This window comes from Macrobrachium nipponense, chromosome 2, assembly GCF_015104395.2.
Source record: "Macrobrachium nipponense isolate FS-2020 chromosome 2, ASM1510439v2, whole genome shotgun sequence".
NCBI classification, from domain to species: Eukaryota; Metazoa; Arthropoda; class Malacostraca; order Decapoda; family Palaemonidae; genus Macrobrachium; species Macrobrachium nipponense.
Window position 1 is genome coordinate 47167310 of NC_087201.1, and position 17500 is coordinate 47184809.

Below are 17500 nucleotides of genomic sequence, written 5' to 3' on the forward strand. Positions count from 1 at the left end.
GTATGTGTGTGCGCGTGCGAATTCCAAGCATACATGAAAAAAATGGATATAAAAGATGAATTTCCTGGGAGTTCTCCGGGAATTCCATCTCTCGCTTCCAGCCCAAATTCTTTTTTTTTGTTTTCCTCTCCATTTTTCTTCCGTTTTGCAAACATTTGGTCCAATTAATTCGGAACTTGTCAGCTCTGTACCTAGTCCCAATGCACTGACAATTTTCTTGTTTTTTTTCAGTTGGCGAATACGAAAAAATATATATAATTTTCGTGTGCCGCAATGTAGCTAAAGCTAAATGAATACTATAACATAACACACAGTTTCATAGATACTCTCTCTCTCTCTCTCTCTCTCTCTCTCTCTCTCTCTCTCTCTCTCTCTCTCTCTCTCTCTCTCTATATATATATATATATATATATATATATATATATTACTACTATTACATATACATATACATATACATATATTAAGCTTAAGGAGTTTCCCCTGAAGAGGTGATTCCCAAGAGAAGAGAAGACAACGATCCACTGTCACCCTCACACACAAACTCATGGATCGTGAATGAACCCCCTGTGCAGAAAACACACCACTAGCCTCTTCATTCACCGGCAAAGGATGCTCACCAGCACCGTGTCGAACCCACGTCGTGTCTTTCACGACATCTATCCTTCCCCATCTAGGTTTCCCCTCCTCCATCCTCCCAACACCTACGGGTATGATCTTATCACCAGCCAACTAATCACCTCCAATTCTTCATACATGACAGAACCACCTGAAATTCTGTCAATCATTTCTCACCTACAATTCCTCTTTTAATCATTTTTCTCTGTATTTTCACTTTTGTCATCCCTTCAGTTCTCCTTTACGGTACAAATAGTGTATAAACAATAATTCATCTGTAGAGTCATTTTCATAGAGTAAAGTTGGTCTAACAATCCCTCACACACTGTAACTTGGCATCCATAATTTCTCTTCTTAAATGAAAATGAAGTTATCCAAGGCATGAGTCTGCTGCTCCGATGCTCTCGTCCATTTGGTGACAATCCCAAGACATCCTGTAGGTTGAGTAGAGTTCTGTCATTTCTCTGCTCTCTACCAAAGATATAACTGTTATTGACCTTATAGGAAGAGACCCGTCTGCCCCTGGTGTGCATTCTCCCCCCCCCCCCCCCCCCCCCCCCAACAATCCAAAGGAGTCACGGGCTTTCATTGGCACTCTTCTGAAGCCCAAACTATTACTTCCTAGGTCAAATAGGTTGTACCACTTACTATCATACTGACTGAGCAGACAAATATGAATCGCATTGACCTCAGGAGGTAAACTCATCTACCATTTATGGGTCATCAAGTCATGCAAGGGGACAAAACGGCCGATGAGCCTCTCTGCTGAGGTCAACGGCAGTCATATCTTTCTGGTCAGTCTCCTTACAGTGATCTGCTACTACTGTCCATTTCAGACCCGATGTGGCATCGTTTTTCGGGATTATCTTCAAGGCTTTTAGTTGGATAGCTATGACATTCAAGCACAATGTTTACAACACCCCGCCGTAGTTTATAATGTTATAGGAGTTAGTCAAATTTATTTACTTTAGGAGTTTACTCTTATGATTTTAAATTGTGGTCAGTGAGTACCCAAACACCTGAGCACAGATTCAGACGAGTCTTACCCGCTCCCATTCATCAGTTCCTCCTTCCCCCACCAACAAGCTCCCCCTATCCCCCTCGCACACCCATCCTCCTATCACCTCTCCCCCTTCCAATTCTCCCAACCTCTCTCTCTCTCTGGGGGGAGGAGAATTGGAGGGGGAAGAGGAGGGAGTGGGGGGATAGGTGATAGAAGGATGGTGTAAGAGGGGGGACAGGGGAGGGATGTTGGTGAGAGGAGGAACTGATGAAGGGAGGGGGTTAAGTCGACTTGTCTGAAACTATGCTCTGGTGTTAAGGTTCTGACAGACTACAACTTAAGATCATAAGAGTAAACTCCCAAAGTATATAAATTTGACTAACTCTCCTATAACATTATAAACTATGGCGGGGTGTTGCAAACATCTTGTTTGAATTTTATCACTGTCCGACTAAAAGCTTGAATATATTCCCTAAAAAACATCGGGTCTGAAATGGATAGTACACTTATGGTAAGTGGTACAACTTTTTGCTATAGGAAGTGCTGACAGTTTGGGGTTGCATGTTCTTTTCGCTCTGGGTGGCATTCACCAATGTCGGATATTTCTTCCAATTTGTAGTTCAGAGCTTAATTAACCCAATAGAAGCTCAATTGGCATCAAGTACCGCTTCCCAAATCAGTATGCCTCGACCGGAAATCGAATTACTATACCTGGTGGATCTGCAACGTCTATCCTCTCTCTCTCTCTCTCTCTCTCTCTCTCTCTCTCTCTCTCTCTCTCTCTTTTCTATATATATATATATTATATATATATATATATATAATGTGTGTGCATGTGCATACACACACACACATATATATATATATATATATATATATATATATATATATATATATATATATATATATATATATATATATATATATATATATATATATATATATATATATACCAGAATATAATACGCAGGAAAAGTTCCTTTGATAATCATGGTTAAGACCCACGTTAAATCACGTTGTCAGTAACTTTTCGCTTCTAAATAAACAAAATTTCGTTCTGGGTTATAGCGTACAAATTGCGATGACACTGTTTAATTGAAAAATAATTATTATATATATTTATTTACCAGCTTAAGTAACACTGAAAGGTTTGTAACTAGTTCACTTAAACAACAATTATGAAGAAGGTGGGAATATATTATTGGAAATCCCTTGCAGTCCAATCCATTTTACTGAAGATCCTTTCGTTGTGAAAACCTTGTCGCGACCAGTTACATTGTAACATTGTAATTCATTTTAAATCTCTACAATACCATGCAATTTGATACTGAAATCCATTGCGGATGAATCATGACTATCCCCTTCAGTCGATCACTTTTCAGCTCTTAATTTTGAGACTTTTCACGGCAGTTCTTTGCAGTTTCTTCAAGCTGTCCTTTACCTGGTAATTCGTGACAATCCATTGCAATTTATCGCTTCGCAATCCTTTATGAGGCAACCATTTGCATCAGAATCCTGCAAAGCAATAGGGAACAACGCCCTCCCTGATCGTCTGCCACAATGGAGAGCCAGCAGCTTCCTCTCCTGCATTCTATGGCAGTCCCCCCGTGCAATCTCGGTAATGCTTCTCTACCAATGTCACGACCGTAAAGCCTTTTGCGGCAAGGTTCGTTCGACCCATTTCCACCGACGCCATCCCTGGCTTACTATGTTCTTCCGCGACGAAATGGGTGGCTTGGGAGGAAGGGCAGGGGTTGTAACAATTGTGTGCGTGTGTTCGTGTGTGTGTGTGTGTGTGTGTGTGTATGGTTATGTATGGTTAGTTAGGGGTCGGCTGATTGATTTGAATAGGAAAGGAAAAGAGATTATAGCATGGACAACTTACATTTTTTTTCCAATTGCAAAAAAAGTATAAATTGAATAAATTTAACTAAAAGTCACCGGATAAATAGAGAAACAAGACATACGTAAAGGCATATCTATTTCATGAATATACACCTAAAAAGGGAACGTATTTTCTCTCGTAAAGGCATATTTAGATATCTATTCCATGAATATATAACTAAAAAGGGAACGTATTTTCTCTCTCTAATGATTTAATGCATCTTCTTCGGAGGAACCAAGTTTTGCCTGCACGATAGTCACCGTCTGCATTTATCGTTATGAATAAAAGATGCTTACATTGTATTATACCGCGTGAACAATTTTCATCTTGAGGGGAAAGAGAAACCAGGATGAAAGATTTCAGACAAGGTACAAAAAAGGACGCTGACTAGGAATTGTTACAAAACCCTCTTCTTCGTCTATTCAGTTCATTTACAGAGATCTATATGAGAAAGATTTCAAACACGATACAAGAGAAGATAATATGTTAAGATTTCACGAAGCCTATCTCGGCTTTCGTCATCGTTCTACTGGCTGAATGTTTCGCTCTGTGTCTGAAAATAGAAACAAATAAAAAGTGTTTCAACTTGATCAAGTGAAAAGTGACCTGGTTGAAGGTTCCGAAAATTATGCCTTAGATTTCGAGACCGTCATAGCATGTGAATATGTAAGAATAAGAGCAGATAATAACAAAATGATATAGGATTTGTAAGCGAATAGAATAAATTATGGTACTGAATAAACGGCTCAAAGCAGAAAGTACAAACTTGAAAAGTTTCCGATACGATTAAACCAAAAAGTGATTAGCATAGTCTTCAGTGTGCTTATATCAGTTTCGAAACCGTTCAGTCTCGTGAACGCACTCCATCTGTAAATGAAATTAGAATAAAAGTAATCAGCAAAACTGACCAAAGCTTTACATGAGGTTTCGAACCAGTGAATCAAGGGAAACAATTTTCACTGCTGGTTTTAATGACCCTGTAAGCTTTAGCAGTAATCCAACCTTATCGTTGAACAACAGAACAGTTCCACCTCCTTCCCCTCCACTCGGTCAGAGTATTACCGATTGCCCCTTTTACGACGGAGAGAGAGAGAGAGAGAGAGAGAGAGAGAGAGAATCAATAGATATCAAAGTCAAAGGAACAGCACTCAAAGAATAGAGTTAGCTTCTTTATGTTATTTGCCATAAAAAAAAGAATTGGAGTTTTTTAATAAAAGAAAATATTTTTCTACTTATCTGCCTGAAGTAACAAAGGGCCTGTCAGTAGAATTCAATCTAACAACTATACCAGGAATTTCACTATGAAATGCCATATATATATATATATATATATATATATATATATATATATATATATATATATATATATATATATAATATATATATATATGTGTGTGTGTGTGTGTGTGTGTGTGTGTGTGTATGTATATATTATAGACATAGATAGATAGATGTGTAAGTGTGTCTTTGTGAAAAGGATGACATTAATTCTAAACAACCTACTTGTTAACAACAAGAATCAGGCGGCGACGACCATAAACTTAAACAGTTGTGGTCCCACCTTTCTAAGTTTCATCTATTTCAAGAATTCCCATTATCTTCCTCAAGCCTGCAATAGAAAACAATGAAGCAGACACGAGAAGTGAGACTGAGAAAGAATTCACTGTAAAACATGTTTTGAATGCACTGTCTACTCGTAAATAGGTGTAAAACGCAAATTAGTGCAACATGGAAAAAAAAGGAGAGAACAAAATTGTGTTGAGACTCATCATAACTGCTCCTTGACAAAGGGAACACGAGTAACAATGCTCCAGAGTGATTAAATTTGGAGCAGGGAAAGATTCAAGAGTCAAGATCGTAAATCACCGTCTTACGCGGAGGAGGATGAATTATCATCACCATTCTGAAACATTCGTCTGGATAATGGCCTTCAACAACAGGAGTCCTCCTCCCCACTCCCTGGGCCTCTCCTACCCCCCCACAACACACCCCTCCCCCGACAGCCTCTCTCCTTTATGAAGAGATTGAGTTGAATTAGATTATTATCATCATTATACATAACACGGAGCAAAGCGTCAAGGTATTAACATGATTATAAGATGGCTTCACAGATTACAATGGCCGTATGGGTAATATTATAAAGGTTGTCAAGACTGTAACTATACTCTGTTTTTTTTCCATCTGTCCATCCGCCTGTGCTGTATGCGTATGGTAACACTGCAGCCCGGGCTTTAGATAGTTACATTCAGCTTACATTCAACAATAATAATAACCCTATTTCGAATATTAACGGTGTAATTCGCATACAATAAATTATTAAAACACTTTTCAGTTGCAAATGTACACCTAGATATCCTTTTATTTACCTAAAACTTACACATAGCGTAACTATTTAAAGCCCGGGACGCAGTGTTACCATGCGAAAACACCACAGGCGGATGGACAGATGGAAAAAAACAGGGTATAGTGTATCAGGATTAAAAATGACAAATAAGTCGAAATAAGTAGACCAGATCTCAAAAATGTATCATTAAGTAAAAAGAACCGGAAACTTATTTTCAAAACTATACTCTCGAAATCTGTGTGAGCGAAAAGAGCGGAGCGGGTGAAAATATGACATAAGTTTTGAACGAAATCATAAAAATTGACTTTGTAATTAAACTGAAATATGGTCTGAGCTTTTCGAACAAAATGGAAAATGTTGAGAATGTGATGACATCAGGTGCATTCGATATGCCTACCAAATATGGTTTTGATAGAGATTTTCGTAGATTTCAGCGCTTGTGACAACAGAGCCTATGGATATTTGAGTCATTATTATTATTATTATTATTATTATTATTAATTATTATTATTATTATTATTATAATTAGTTATTAGTCTTATTAGTTATTATTATTATTATTATTATTATTATTATTATTATTATTATTATTATTATTATTATTATTTTATTATTATTATTATTATATTAACTAGATTTGCTACTTTTAACTTTTCGTGTGTAGCCCTCTGGACAAGGTTCCCTAGCTGGAAATTAATTGTATGCATTATGTTTTTTCATTGTTTTAATTTTCTTTACGTATTTACTATTATTCATAATATTAGTACTGTCATTACCATTATTATAAATACCATTTTTCGGTCACTCTTTCACTAGGAAAGCGTGTGGGGCGAGGAGAACAATATCTAAGGAAACTTAACAGATTCGGTGAGAGCAATTATCGCTTATGTCTTTTTTTCTATGATGAATTAACGCTTTATATGAGTACATTTGTACAAATTTGAAATTCATTTTCTTATGGCCAGCTCATAACGAGAGAGCCTATTGGCGATTTTGTTTAGTATGTAAACTTGCATGTCAGATGACAAAGTGTTCAACATGTTAGAGGTTTATATGTGTATACATCTATGTGTTTCCTTTAATTATTTAGCACCCTTGATGGGTATCTATGGACATGCATATATTTTATAGCTATTTAAAGCAGTACAGGTTTGTATGTGATCGTTCCTGTACAGTATGTACAGTACAGCATGATTTCCACGATCACTCGATGTACTACCATTCTCACTGATGTAATAGGAAACATCTCCAATAGAAAATCATTAATATGTCCATCTCATCCTTCAAAACTTTGAACATGAGCTGTCAATTACCACAGTTAGGATGCAATAATATGACGTGTGTGGGAATTATCTGTAATAATCCTTATTCATAAGCTCATTACTTGCTAAAGCTATACTTAAGCCGAGTAACAACCGAGCCAATGAGACAGAAACTCTACGGGTTTCGCCTACCAAGTTCCGTTGCCTCAGGACTGATTTGTCATAGTTATGGCAGTTATTCCTGCTTAGCGTTCGTTCTCCCAGTTGCAGCTCTTTCCTCTCTCTCTCTCTCTCTCGGGTCGTTAATTAGGGAAGGCTAAATAGGGTACGTAAAGAGATATGCTGTGTGTGTGTGTGTGTGTGTGTAAGAGAGAGAGAGAGAGAGAGAGAGAGAGAGAGAGAGTGGTAATTGTCCTCGTACATTACAGTGGCGCCAAGCATCAGAGGCCAACAACGCACAAAGAGAATTTTAGTCGATGGTTAATGACAAATACGTCACAACATCAGAGAGACAGACAGACAGACAGAGATTTTGATGAGATGACTATCGAAATCTCTTCCAAAGATCAGAATTCAGCGTCAAAGAGAATCTTGGAAACAAATGTGTATAAAAAGAGCAATCAGCCGCGAGGACAATCGGATTAACGCAGTGGTAGAAAAACCAGGTAATTCAGAGTGAAAATGACGACGCAAAGACAAAAGGAGAGAATGAAATACGTGGAGAGACTGAGGCATCTAATGAATCCATTTTATCAAAATTACTTGATAGAGAAGATAGCAATGGTGTTATGAACGATGAAAGAGATTTAAAGCGAGTAAAATCAGTTCATTTAAAAAGGCAAGCATCTCATATCCGACATCAAAGAGATTTTTTTGGTTGAATTCAATGGTCTTAACGTATGCAAATGAAAAATGAAGTCGAAAGCAGTTTTAAGATTTAAAAGATTGGATATAAGGAAGGGAAGGAAACAGAAGAAAGATCAGTGGGTACATTATGTTAGAGCAAATAGAGTCTTTCGCTTATGACAAAGAAAGCAGATTTAGAAAAAGAATGGCAGAGAAGGGGGTAGCAGACGAGATAATGGCAGCAGATCATCAAAGAGCGCTTGCAAGGAGCATCCCATTTGCATAGCAGCATAAAGCACCTCAAGGTGAATATTCATACACCAAATGGTAGCGGACATCCCGCCTGCAAAACAAAGGCAACGGCAGTGACAGGGAATGAAAAAATCATGCAAGTGGGATTTGCATTCATGATCGCCATTATTGCGAGTACACAAAGGGAAGGGAAAAACCGATAGGAGAGGATCATCAACGCCAGTGATCAGTTATTTTTAACTAAGAGTTATGGAGCGTTACAGTGAGAGCTCCGCTTTCTCCTTGGGAGATCGCCTCGTGCATAAACAGCGCTGCTTAACTGCGCAATTACAAAAGATGACGGTGTTATTTTTGGTGTCATTTATTGCAATCCCTCACACCTATTGTTATTCAACACTCGCATATGTTCAGAATAGATGTGGAAATCGGGAACAGACTATGGTAGTGAGAGAGTTTATATGCAGTTGTATATGTATACACACGTATAATATATATATAATACATACACACACACACACACACACACATATATATATATATATATATATATTATATATATATATATATATATATCTATATATATATATATATATTGACGAACTATCGCTAAACTGCTATATCTCATGTATCGTAAAGCTGGAGGAAGGAATGAAAGGAGTTGACCGAGCGCTTTCGTGTATTTTTTCACACCTCTTCAGGGTCAAGTGATACAAAAATTCATTATTCGTTACAAAGACACCTCTGTGGCAGCAATACATAAACATAAAAACTATCGTACTACTATTTAAAAACTAATTGTCTAAAAATGTTATTTACAAGTAGTTCATCCAGTTGTACATCCCGGGGCTGCTGTTGATCAATTCTACGCGATTTTTCTTTATTATACATGATTCACAATATTTCGTTTTATGATGTCTTTACAGAACATATATCGAACTTTCCCTTTCCGAGGGGATGGCCAAAGGAAGTTTCATTTTCGCGGTTCTCGAAAAGGCTTCTTGAAGAAGTGAGGCTGCAAGCCCAACGCCCTGACTCACTTTCCAGGGACTTGTCCGCCGTCTGCGTCTAGCGTACCTTGGCGGTCATTCTAACAAGGACTGATCAGCCACAGCGTTACATAATTTAACTAAGAGAGCGATTACGTTCCGCAGATAAACTGATAGCCTGATAAAAAGTTGTGTAGAGGGAAAGGGAATTGAAAATGAAATCAAGAGAAACGTTCCACCAAAGCCCTCATTGCCATCCCAAATGTTAACTATCTTTAAGAGACGGTGGTGAAACCACAAGACTAAAGATGAGGAGGTCATTTTTCCCCTCTTTGAGTCGTTAACATTAATCCCTTCGAGGGGACCCGAGGTCTCTCCCCTCGGTCGTCTTCATTTCCATTCCAGCGTTGCCACAATCCCATTGGGATAGATTTTTCATGAAGCGATTCTGTGAGGAAATCATTCCCGAGAACTTGAGCCTCTCTCTCTCTCTCTCTCTCTCTCTCTCTCTCTCTCTCTACATAATATATACTGGTTTATGATTTATAATTTGTGCGTTTCTTTCATTTTACCGTACTTCTCTTAATCCAAAACTATCTTTTTATTTCAACGTTAGCAAAGTAATAGATTTGATTGAATTTTCAGGTATTCATTTTATTATTTTTCAGCAATTTCAACCTCATGGTGAGGTTATTTACAACGAAGACTTGCGTAGTCCTGCCTACTTTGGCAATATTATTCATCATCATGTCTATACCACACACACACACACACCACACACACACACACACACACACACACACACACATATATATATATATCTATATATATATATATATATATATATATATCATATATATATAGATATATATATATATATATATATCTATATATATATATATAAATATATATATACATATATATACTTTTTATATATATATATATATATATATATATATATATATATCAACAGAATTGGGAAATATGAAAAAGTCGAATGGCTCCCAACTGTTCTTGACGAAAAGCCAGGAAAAAGAGAGCGTGGCCAACCTGGAACAAGTGATGGCAGGCAACGAATAAGAGAAACACGAAACAGGAAGCCGGCAAACAAACACTGCCAATTTTTTTTTTACGAAAAAAGAAAACAAAGAAAGTGAACAAAATATCAGTAAGCTAGATTTTGAGGTAGATATTCGCTCCTCTTTTCCACACACACACACACACACACACACACACATATTATATATATATATATATATATATATATATATATATATATATATATATATATATATATATATATATATATCTATATATATATATCTATATATATATATATATATATATATATATATATATATATATAAACAAAGTTACAGCCCCACCGAAGGAAAAGAAAATTATGAAACACTAGTGATGCTAAGTACTTTCGTCTTATTACCAAAATACGGTCACAGCATGTCTTGGTAATGAGGCTAAAGTACTTAGCATCTCCAGTGTTTCAATTTTCCTTCGGGCTGTAACTTTGTTCGTATTTTATATATATATATATATATATATATATATATATATATATATATATATATATATATATATATATCCGTATACACCGATTGTGGATCACAGATATATATATATATATATATATATATATATATATATATATATATATATATATGTATATATATATATATATATATATATATATATAGTTATATATATCGTAGTAACGATTTTGTGCATCCAGATTGTGGAATTCAACAGATAAGATCGGAAACCAGAAAGCAGAGCATTTCTTCCTTCATCATGACGAAGGGGACACTAGCTATACTCTTGTTTTTTTCCATCTGTCCACCCGCCTGTGGTGTTTGCGCATGGTAACACTGCGTCCCGGGCTTTAGATAGTTACTCTATAAGTAAGTTTTAGGTGAATAAAAGGATATCTGGGTGTACATTTGCAACTGAAAAGTTTTTTAATAATTTACTGTATGCGAATTACACCGTTAATATTCGAAATATGATATTGTTATTATTGTTGAATGTAAGCTGAATGTAACTATCTAAAGCCCGGGACGCAGTGTTACCATACGCAAACACCACAGGCGGGTGGACAGATGGAAAAAACCCGAGTATAGTCAGGAGCAGTGGGTCCTGGTCAGGAGACCGCGGACAGAGCAGTGCGCGGTGTGCGGTCAGACACTGGCGCGGTGATCATTGCTGTGGGTTCTGTAATCTTGTTGTCGAACACACTGCGGCCATGCAAAGGGACTAATTGAATATTAAATATCTGGCGTCACCGCTACTAGAGCCACGGACACCCTCTGGCACTGAAAGGATGTGTCAAAGCTGGAATATGCAAATAGACCGGAAGGGAATGAGAGAGAAAGGCGGAAGAAATGTAACGATGTTGAAACAATCGAATAGATGAAGTAATGAAGAGAATATAAATATAAAAAGGGGGGCTTCTCCTCCATGAAATAAAAAACATTGAATAATAGAAGAACTTACATAAAATCAAGGTAAATAAGAAAACGATATAAAACGCTTTATTTATATTTTGGTCCAAAAAATGGCCGTAGATAACTTTGGAATATTTCATATCATTCATGGCTGTCGTCTGTTACATTTTTCCTTTCCTAAAAAATAGTTTTGGTGGGTGAGAGGGACTTCCTTTTCTTAAATGCTCTCCTATTACTTCCTGCACGCTCTCTCTCTCTCTCTCTCTCTCTCTCTCTCTCTCTCTCTCTCTCTCTCTCTCTCTCTCTCTCTCTCTCTCTCTCTCTCTCTGGCTACCTACACAAAATCATTACTTCCTTTGCCTGTGTTAATACGTATAGAACATATGTTAATGACTCGCTCTCTCGCCTTGTATACTGTATGAGAGGAGAGTGAGAGAGAGATCACCTAACAATTCAATTCCCTCAAGACACAGAAGGGAATAATGTAATGTATTTAGATAAGCTGGCGCGTTACATCAGAACATTCCTTTCTCGTTAAAATTCTTTTATGTACCGATTCCTGTTTCGTAAATCGTTGCTGTATTATTCTCTGCTTTCACAGTATGTGCTTTATAAATAATAATAACTGAGAAACATGACAGACCATTCATACATAATGTCATTTGGAGCTATCAGCAATGCTGGCAATGATTCTATGGTCATTTTTTACCCACCTGCTCGTTGGCAGGTGGGTAACGTGACCTCGTTCTGATGCCCCGGATGCGAATATATACATGTATTATATATGTTACGATAAGACTGTGAAACCAGAGATTTCACGAGATATCTGAAGTTTTCAGGAATTCGTGAAATCGCCATTCCACATAGGCTCCCTTCACACGAGCAGCTTTTTACCGCTCGGAAAAATTGCTGCACATTGGGGTATCAAGAAGTCGTCTTCACATGAGCGGGTTTCTCCCGTGCGGCTCACCTGCTATGTCGCGCGGCTTTGCCACGCGGCAAAAACCGGCTCGTGTGAAGTGGGCCTTAATGACATTTGATCCCCAGGGGCCTAGTATTAAACACAGCGAAACTGTGATTCATGTACACTGTTTCGCCTTGCTTAGTACTAAAAACGGTAAACATTTTATCCCTGAGGGGCTAGTACTAAACATGACGAAACACATTTTATCCCCGAGGGTCTAATACTAAATATGGCAAATCACATTGGATCCCCGAGGGGCTACTACTAAACACGGCAAAACACATTGGATCCCCGAGCAGCTAGTACTAAACACGGCGAAACACATTTGATCTGCAAGGGACTAGTACTAAACACAGCAAAATATATTTGATCTCGGAGTGGCTAGTACTAAACACAGCGAAACACATTTGATCCCCTGGAGGCTAGTAACTAGACTTGGCGAAACGCACTTAATCCCCGAGGGGTTAGCACAAACACGGTGAAACACATGATCCCCGAGGGACTAGTACTAAGCATAGCAAAACACATTTGATCCCCAAGGGGCTATAATAGATTCACATCAACCGTGCATTTGACGTCTATGGCTAGGCCCGTCCCTTACGGTGCTCCTGATTGGCAGTTGATAAGCCAGTCACGGGCCAGGAAACTCTCAGTCTCTCGAGAGAGTTCACTTAGGCAGGATGTAGGTATGTTTCACTTCTCCTGAAAGACGTATCCTGCCTATGTGAACTCTCGAGAGAGCGTCCTGAGGGACTGGCCTAGACATTAGATGCACGGGTGATGTGAATCTACTATAGTACTAAACACAGCGAAACAGTGTAGATGAATCACTGTTTTCCCGTGTTTAGTACCAGCCACTCGGGGATCAAATCTTCCCAAGTGAATTGGTGATTTCAAGAATTCCCTGAAAATTTCCGTTAACGGACGTCAGAATTGCTTCATGATTTTTCATTTGGGTTTGATGCTTTGTAGTGACATGCGTATCCAAAAATTGCGGAGAAAGCGAGTAGGGGGCATTGTGTCTATTACAGTGATATAGGTAATGAATTCCACAGTTTATATAAGTGAAGACTCGCCACAGTAGCGAGAGCACCCGAGTTCAGATTTAGGACCAGTAGGGGATAATATAGCCAAGTTCCATTGCAAGGCTGGAAAACGCCGCTAGGTATGAATCTACCTGGGTTTGTGTCTGTTAGAAATCCCAAGAGTATAATTAAAATGCCTCGTCAATGAAAAGCCACTATTGGGACAGTGAGGATATGTTGTCTTGTAAATAAGCAGGAAGATGAAAGTTCCTGGATATTTAAAAGAAGTATACCTCACTATCCCGAAAGCGATGTTTTACTTCTGATAGACACACACACATCTATATCTCTCTGTCTACTTGTCTCTCTTCCAACCTACGTATATATCTGTCTATATATTTATCCATATAAAGAACTTATTTATGGAAACATATGTATATATACATATATATAGGTTTATATATTCATACATACATATATATACATATACATGCATACATTCATATGTATAGATATATATGTATTTGTATAAATATAGATGTGTGTGTGTGTGTGTGTGTAAGACCTAGCTACATGATTCGTTTAACAAAGAGAAAAATACACCTTTCCAAAAAAGGAGGTTCATAAGACTTCTATCACTCTTGAATATTCTGGTACAAATTGATGCAATAGACACGTGATTTTTTCCTGCGAGAAGGTGTGCGAGCAAAGCACTTCCTTCCATGAACATCGCAAAGAAAGCCGAAAAACTGTTTTTATGTGGTTTTTCCTTATAGTCCTTTCGTTGGCCCATATCTGTTTTATACGGAGTTCACACCGTTTACAGGTTAAAGTTATTATTGAAGTTGAAAACCATGTAACGAGCGTTTGAGAGTGTTTATCATTTACAAACAAAATTGTGTTCACTAACTCTCTTAACTCTGTCCCTTGCCCTTTGCATTTTACCGTCTTTCTAAGGGTTATATTAAATCTGAGCCGTGCAGGCAACACTGCATTATCTTAATAGTCAATGTATGGCACTTAAGATAATCCATTCATTATTCGAACACCTTTTTTGCAGTGTATGGTAACCTATGTCTTTTCATCCTGGATGTTTTCTTCGAAAGTTTCTTTCTACGCCATGTTCAAAAGGCGCGCCTGGCGGTGAAATATTGACTGACCTGAAAGCTGTCACATAAACATGTTTTCTTGCCTGTGCTTGCATTCCCGGCCAGTGTTTGCAATAGGGCTTTAATCATTTTCCCTGCAGGTGCAATGTTGAAGTGACTCATGTTAATCATGCACGAATTTACACAACTTCTGCTTTGCCCACAAACGAAATATAAATGCATCGTTCTGCTGCAAGATGCTAAACGTTGGCAAAAACCTTGCTCGCCTGGAAAAGATTCTCACCACAACTTCACATTTCTGTTTTCGTTTTTCGTCTTATGAATTAAATGTGTCATTACTGCGTTGTATTGCCACCTCTATTACATCCTGAGGCAATTGCCACCTTTACTTTGCATAGTGATTTTTTTGAAATAAAACATAACCTTCAACGGAATAAGGAGCGACGCGTCCATGGTGTTAGACTGTTATCTTGACCTTGATTTATGACGAGTTCAAAATAAGTCCTTTGAAATTAAAAACTAAAAGAGTAAACTTGTGTCGACACATCTAAACGAGGGGAATCATGTAAATGGCCCTCTCTCTCTCTCTCTCTCTCTCTCCTCTCTCTCTCTCTCTCTCTATCTCTCTCTCGCTCTTCTCCTCTCTCTTCCTCTCTCTCTTCTCCTCTCTCTCTACCCTCTCTTAAAAAGACCACGGTTTCAATTTTGGCACAGAATGAAATTTCAGTAATTACACCAAAATGTTTAACTGTGAATTATCCTTTTTTCTGTCTCACTGAACAGTCCAATTATTTTCTCCTGTTATTGGGTACATTTTAGAAACAGAGAGAGAGAGAGAGAGAGAGAGAGAGAGAGAGAGAGAGAGAGAGAGAGAGAGAGAGAGAGAGAGAGAGAGATGGCTATTGCCTTAATGGCAAAATTCCTCGTATCTTCCGGTATAGTTGTATTTCACCCTTTGAATTTATGTTCTCTCTGCTTGAAATATTCATGATCACTTGTAATTCACGTTGACAGCATATTATAAGGAATAGAGAATTATTTTACAGAAATCTTGGTAAAACCTAATATATTTTTACGTTTTTTTTTTCAGGTAAGAACATGAATCGTGGATGGAATTCATTATCTCAAAAGTTCACTCATTTTTTTCGACTTCAGGTAAACAAACTTGGTTATTGCGTGTACATGTTTACAATGTGAGTTATAAATCATTTGCCTTCACCATTTAGTTCTAAGAAATTGCCAAAATCTCCCATCTGAATTCAGTACTGAGTCATTAGAGTCGTTTATGGTAATTTCTGTGTCTTCTTGTTCAAATTTGCCTAGAAATAAATGCCACGTAATATTTTGATAACAGAGGCAGTTCATAGCTTTTGAAAGGTTATCAAATACCGACTCGAGATTGAGGTCAGCAGGAGAACAGCGCTTTTTTAATGCAGAATTCTTCTATACACATTGCCACCCAGTGGTCGAGATGAATGTCTATAGTGTGTGTATATATATATACTATATACGATATATCTATTTATATATTTTTAGATATATATATATAGTAATATATAATATATATATATATTATAATAATATATATATATATATATATATACACACACATTTATGTTTGTGCATACATTTCTTCTAGCACGGGGTAGTTAAACAGAGAGAAAAGGCATCGCAACTATCACTTCTACATTCATAATTTAAATGTTGAATTATGGATGGGATCCTATACAGAAAACTGTCACGAGATTTGCCTCTTCACAGACACCTAAAACGGCGTTCATTAACAGTTCGCCCGACCCTAAACACACCAAGTCATACTCATATATCATGTATTCTCGTACTCCCTGAATATTAGGATTCTCAATTTCCTATTACCTTTTTCGCGTCTGCTGCCCTTACTAGGTCTTCCTCGTCTCTGCCCACCTGTCGCTTCCTGAATTATACACTCCCTCCACAAACCCATTTCCCTCAATACTTTCCACAAGAGCAAGGCATCTCCACCCGTGATCCATAATTTCACATGCGCTATCCTTTTCCACTGCATACTTCAAATTCTCAGTCTTCCAGTTCTTATATCACATATCTTATGCAAACGGTTCATCTTGGCTGATTCAACCTTTCCTTTCATTTGCATTCAACACCTGCACTTTACTTTGATGAAGAAGAGCTAGCTTAATGCCACCTTCATGTATTACCACCTTGGCATTCATAAACAATCCCATTTCCTATTCAATCTTTTGCACAGACCGTTCCTTTCTTGCTGCATCTATTCTGTGACTCACCAGTTCAGTCACTCCACCATTTTCCCTTGTAGTTTTCTCCATTATACTTTTGAAAATCAACTTCTGATACTCTTACACAATCCAAGTTCACAAAGGTGTCTTAAGTCTTATGACTATTTAATATTTACATGGATGGAGTGAGGAGAGAAGTCAGAGAGAGACAATAAATACGGAAAGTGACGACAGAATCCAAAAACTAGTACGGAATTTGAAAGTACTTATTTGCAAGAGGAGAGAGATAAGCGTAAAAGTAGACTAGTAAAGAAGCGAGGGTAAATTGCAACCAGGAAGACAGAGTTGTGAATCAATTAATCTGGATTGAGTAAGAGTAGCAGAAGTATTTGTGTCCATTGACCTATTATGAATGAAAAAAAATTGCATGTTTTGTGTTTAGGTAAGGTTTTAAAAGACAAAAGCATGGATGTGAGTGTTATTACTGGGAATATCTGTTGACATTTTACACATATA

The 17500-nt window shown here is 37.5% G+C and overlaps 1 protein-coding gene across 10 annotated transcripts in view; it reads left to right on the plus strand.

Annotated features, from left to right (window-relative positions):
* Window positions 1-17500, plus strand: part of LOC135220554 (zinc finger protein 385B-like) — a 657479-nt gene that overhangs the window by 383813 nt on the left and 256166 nt on the right. Inside the window, exon 6 of one of the 10 annotated variants that reach the window (XM_064257766.1) lies at window positions 6664-6714. The exons of 8 other annotated variants lie outside the window; for them this stretch is intronic. The gene's annotated coding sequence lies outside the window, so the exon portion shown is untranslated. Of the gene's footprint in view, window positions 1-6663; window positions 6715-15840; window positions 15906-17500 lie in introns of all 10 variants that reach the window. One more of the 10 variants, XM_064257765.1, reaches the window with a different exon arrangement.